The sequence below is a fragment of the Pinus tabuliformis genome, chromosome J (genome assembly GCF_031772625.1).
Source record: "Pinus tabuliformis cultivar Carrire ecotype Pingquan chromosome J, CPIR1, whole genome shotgun sequence".
Lineage (NCBI taxonomy): Eukaryota > Viridiplantae > Streptophyta > Pinopsida > Pinales > Pinaceae > Pinus > Pinus tabuliformis.
Window position 1 is genome coordinate 10,097,002 of NC_142295.1, and position 6,192 is coordinate 10,103,193.

Sequence of the window (6,192 nt, forward strand, 5' to 3'; positions counted from 1 at the left end):
GGTCCTCCACCGTCAATGAGACGGGAGGCCCAAGAGGAACAACTATGGTAAGATGGCCTGCCCGTGCCACGTACCAGGACGGTGCAGGGCATTTAATATCAAATAACACAAAATCAATACCATCGTAAGTTACACAGCTTGCAACCAGGAGACTGAGTCTGCATATGCATGAATTTAGCAGGTATTAGAATGTCGGGCTTAGAATCATTTAATGGAAAACATTCATAACTATGGCACTTAAATCAAAATATGCGGATTGACAACCAGAAACTTTAATCAGACACCCCTTTTTAAGGATACAAATGTACTTGCCTTGTTAAATCGAATCTAGTCTCTTCATGTTCTTCGAGGCAATAAATTGAATCTAATCTCTTCATCTTCTTCCAGGCAATAAATCACCCCTCCTGCTCCTGCCTCCTCTCACATCAAGTAAATTTTTTATGACAAATTTTGTTTTTAAATTTCCCTTTGTATGACCTTTGATTTTTTTTTACCTATTATTTAAATATAATGTATTATGTGTTTTTTTAAATTGTTTATTGGGAATGTAAAAACATTTTTTTGCTAATACAAGTTTGGTGTTTCATGCTAGTAACTTTTTTAATTCTAGCTTGACCATAAAATAAGCTTCAACCAAGCAATATCATCTATTTATATATTTTATATTACTCTAAAGGGATTAAACATATTTAGCCATGTTCATTCCTAATGCCAAACTAGCCAATGATTTGGTGCAATTATGTATAATCACTATTTATGTAATTTCAAAGGTTTTACAAATTATGCTAAACCATTCTTGAAAAGTTTTCAAGTAGTTTGATCAAACCCATTAACTATAATGTATTTTGAAGAGGAACAATCAATCTTAGCTTTCAATTTGATGAATTGGACTTAAGGAGAACCCTATAAATAATAATATAAGTTATAAGCCACTTTCAAATAAGAATTTGGAAGGATTTTAACATTTCAAGAAATAATAGTATACACCCATGGATTTAGAAGAAATTCATAATCTTGTCACATATAAGAAGAACAAAGCATTCCCATAGACAACCCAACACCTAAAAGACACAAACCTAATTGTGTTTAGATTCAAGTGTGAATGTATCGAAAACATCATAGTCTTGGTAACCACACATTTGAGATTTCCATATCCAACCACAAAATATATTTGTTTTCTAATCAAACTAATAAATAGATCCATTTTATAAAAAATGAGATCTATCACTTGTGTATCAACACTAAAGAAACTACATAAAACTCTCAAAATCAAAGGAAAAATAACTATTTCACCTACATAAACAAGAAAAGTCAGTTACTGTTTCAACTATTGGTGTCCACATGTCATGTGAGTTTCAACTTTTACACGGTTCAATATTAATTCTTTATGGTTAAGTGTGTACAATGTAGGATCACATGGTGTGACTGAAGACAAAGTTACAAGAGAATCACTAGCTTCTTTTATTTTCTATAAGTTTATTAAAAATTGCTTATATATGTATGTGTGGGGTAAATTGTAAATTCACCCATAAAAAATGATTGTTTGAAAAATCAAATAACAATAACGTGTAAAAGAAATACAAATAAATACCTATCAAATTTAACCCCTAATTACACCTACTCAAATAACATTATAAAAAAACTGAGTTGTATTTAGTGCGACTTTTTGGAAGTTTTTCTGGTCTAATTTCTCTAAAATCCGTAAAATTACAAGTTTGATGGGTAGCCCCTGCACAATTGAAGTGCCCTAGGAGGGTTTTTTGAGGGTGTTGAATCCATATATACAGTCATTTTTGGAGTTGTCTTTAGTGCGACTTTTTGGACTTTTCGGTGCTATAATCTGGCCGAAAAATTTGAAGCGAAATCTTGATTTATATTATTTAAATTGGTTTTTTGAATGTATATATGGATTTAGCACCCTCAAAAACTGCTAGGGCACTTCGATTGTGCAGAAGTTACCCATCAAACTTGCGGTTTCGGAAATCTCAAACCATTATAAAATCTTTTCAATTATATATATAAATAAAACTAACTTTTTGAATTATGAGATTTTTTAAAGTAGAAAATTATAATTATATAATTATATATATATCTATATATATATATATATATATATATATATATATATATATATATATATATATATATATATTTATTTATTTATTTATATTATACCAATTTAGATCTAATTAACTTTTTGAATTATGAGATTTTTTAAAGTAGAAAATTATATATATATATATATATATTTATAAATTTATATTATACCAATTTAGATCTAACTTGGAAGCCCGAAGGGGATTAAAATTATTTTAGGTTTAAAAGAGCTTTCTATGTTAAGAAATTTGATCCATCTTGGCGCTTGGTAGATCTGGAATTAAAATAGATCTAAGTTGGTTTAATTATTATTATTATTTATAATTATAATTATATTATTAATTTTGTGTTTTTTTATTTTTATTTTACTTTTATCGAGTCAAATGTTAAAGATTACATCATATCTACCATATTAGGATCAAATGTCTACATAGGAGTTAAATTTACTCATCAACCTCAAATATAAATATTTTTTTAATAAAAAGTGAATTAAGTGATGGGAAATCTTAGATAAAATATAATATTACAATATTATATGTTACCCAATATTTATTACCATTCCCACCCAATAAAAGTGGCTAACGGTGGGAGGAAATACTAATTAAAATGTAATATTATTATATTTTACCTAATATTTGCAGTCACACTTCATCATAAATATCATTTGACTCAATATTCCCACTTATCCCTACTAATTTTATAGCTTTTGTTTATTTTTAAATCTCAAATATAAAGAAAAATTACAATAAGAAATAGACCTATTGAGGGGAAATATTGGGTAAAATGTAATATTATTATAACCGAGTAAAAAGTGGATGGATGTGGGCAAAAATATTAGATAAAATGCAGTAATTACATTTTTCCTACTCTTTCCCCACCTCTGATCAGATTCATAATTTTTTTTTAAAGAATTACATATATCCCTGATACTAAAATGTAATTTGTAAAATAAAAATAAAAATTAAAGTATTTTATTTATACATTGATTTTAAAATAACGTTATTAATTTTTTTTTAAATAACATTACACACAATATCTCTTATATATACATATATTAGCCAATACACATGTATTAATTTTTTTAATAGAAAATTACTTAACAATATCTCCTTCATATACTTGTATACTAAACTGTAAAACACTTTTAAATACAATACTTTTTTAATTAAAATATATAATAATTAAATAAATTTAAAACTTTCAAAATATCATAATACCAACTTAACTAACTCAAATATACACTTTTAAATACAATAATTTTTTAATTAAAATATATAATAATTAAATAAATTTAAAACTTTCAAAATATCATAATACCAACCTAACTAACTCAAATATTAAAATATGTAGAGTGGTAAAAAAACTTTTAAAATATCATAACGCCAACATAGGTATCCAATTCGACGCAACTTAAATTTTTTACCATAATGCTAATGTGGTAAGAGAAATGAATAATATATTTACAAATAAATGAGAAATAAATTAATGAGAATTTTAAATAATTATATTCAAATATAAAATTACATAAATACTTATATAAAATTACGTAAATACTTATATAAATATTATTTATATACAAAATAAAATGGTTTTTAAATATTTTTTCTAGTTAATTTTAATGAAAATGTCAAGATATTTTAAAAAATTCGAGTTTAAATTGTTTAATTTGTAGAATTTGAGTGCCCCAAAATTTTTCAGGGTGCTAATTCTATTTACTTATTCAAAAATATATCTTAAACAACAACAAATCACAATCTTATTAGACTATTTTATCTATAAGTTAGACTACACCTATATAAAATATTATTATTAAAATTAAGTTATTTATTAGATTATGGTTTAATTATTAAAATCAAGTAATTGAATCTAAATTATAAAATAGGGTAGTTTAAGTGTTGAGTTTTTTTAAGATATATTTTCTAATTAATTTTATTTAATTTGTTAAAAATTAAGATAATTAAATAATGAAATTCAAATTGGAGTTGTCTTTAGTGTGACTTTTTGGAATTTCCGTTCCTTGGTGGAAAAATTTGAGGTGAAATCTTGATTTGTGTTATTTAAACTGGATTTTACTATATATATGGATTTAGCACCCTGAAAAACCTTATCAAACTTGTGATTTCAAAAAATTCCTGCCAGATTTTAGAGAAAATAGGGCGGAAAACCCACCGGGAAAGTTTCCAAAAGGTCGCACTAAAGACAACTCGATTCAAATTTAATAGATAGATATGTTGACAACTCAATTCAAATTTAATAGATAGATATATTGTAATTTTATACGAAATAGATAGGTATGTGTTGTAAAATTATATAAATAGGAAATGATTTTGCTAAGAAAATAATAGTTTTTCAGGTAGGATTTTGATGAAATATGACTATTTTTTTCGAAGATCTAGGTTACAGTTGTCAAGTTTCAACATTTTAGGTGGTCCATAAACACTCATAATTTGAGTTTTTTTGGAGTCATCTACGGAGGTGGAGGAATTGCCCGAACGGCTAAAAGTGGGCAGAATCGAGGAAAAAAAATTCAAAAAATCTTGCAGTGGCAGTGTTTGAATCTTGTTTTTGATGGTGGAAATGGATTCAACACCATCAAAAACCTCTAGGGCACCCAAAATATTGAAGTTTGACAGCGATAACTTGGATTTAGAAAAATAATTGGATTTAAAAAAATTCCTGCGAGATTATTGAAGTTTGACAGCGATAACTTGGATTTAGAAAAATAATTGGATTTAGAAAAATTCCTGCCAGATTTTATTAAAATATGGCCAGAATTTCCATGATTTTTGGGGCAAAAATAACAATCTGGTTAGACTACCATGATTTAAATACTAGAGATGATACCCAAAAAAAAGGTCGTTGTTGAAATTATGATTTAATAAATAAAATTATGTTATATAATTCAAAACGTGTTCTAATTTTATACGCAATTTTCATATTATGATTTAATAAATGAAATTATGTTATATAATTCAAAATGTGTCCTAATTTTATACGCAATTTTCATTTAATAAATTTTTGTTTGTCAAGTGATCTATGATTCTCTAGGTTTGACCTTTGGCTTAGGAGCGCAGGGGCATCTAAACCGTCAAAGTCACTTAGGAATCACACTCGGCCTAAGCCACACCAACCTTTAGTTGACTGGATTTTTCAACATGTCTCCTCCCCCTATCACAGGGCACAACCACCCATGTGAGGTTTGATCCTGGGTCGCCTTACTGACGAGGCTCATCCTCAACGAGTTGTGTTAGTGGGACGACAATTCACACCTAGCCTGGGTCGCCTTACTGACGAGGCTCATCCGAGTTGTGTTAGTGGGACGACAATTCACACCTAGCCTGGGCCACACCAGCCTTTAGTTGACTGGATTTTTTTAGCATGTCTCCTCCCCCCACCACAGGGCACAACCACCCATGTGAGGTTTGATCTTGGGTCACCTTGCTGACGAGGCTCATCTTCAATGGGTTGCGTTAGTGAGATGACAATTTTTATTTAATAATAAATTTTATACAACATTTTTATTTAATAATAATTTTTGTGTAGTCTAACTTATCGGCTTATCGGCTAAATGACTTTTTTTTTTCTTTTTTTTCTTCAGAATATTTTTTTTGTTAATTGTAACTAAAATTGGGCATAGATTTTTAAAAACTCTAGTTTAAGTTATTTAATTTGTAGATTTCGATGCATTTTAAACAACAAAAAATCAAACAAAAAATTACATTCTTTCTTAAAAATGTCTTACAAGACTCTCCTAAAAAGTCTATTTCTTCTATAAACTAAATTACACCCTTCATTTTATACTAAAATTTCATTTAATAATGATTTTTAATCCTAATCAAAATTAAATGGTTGCGAGGTTGTGGTTTAATAATTAAAATTAGCCCATAAAATTTAAATATATAAAAAATATATTATTTAAATTATCAATTAATAAATTATATTATATTATATTATATGATTCAAATCTAATAAATTAATATATAAAAATCCTTGAAGAAATAATAAATAAATATTGTTAATGGTTATAAATGCCAAATTCAAAAGTTATTAGATGAACTTTTAGGCCCAAGTTTAATTATCAAAAGTAAAAAACCT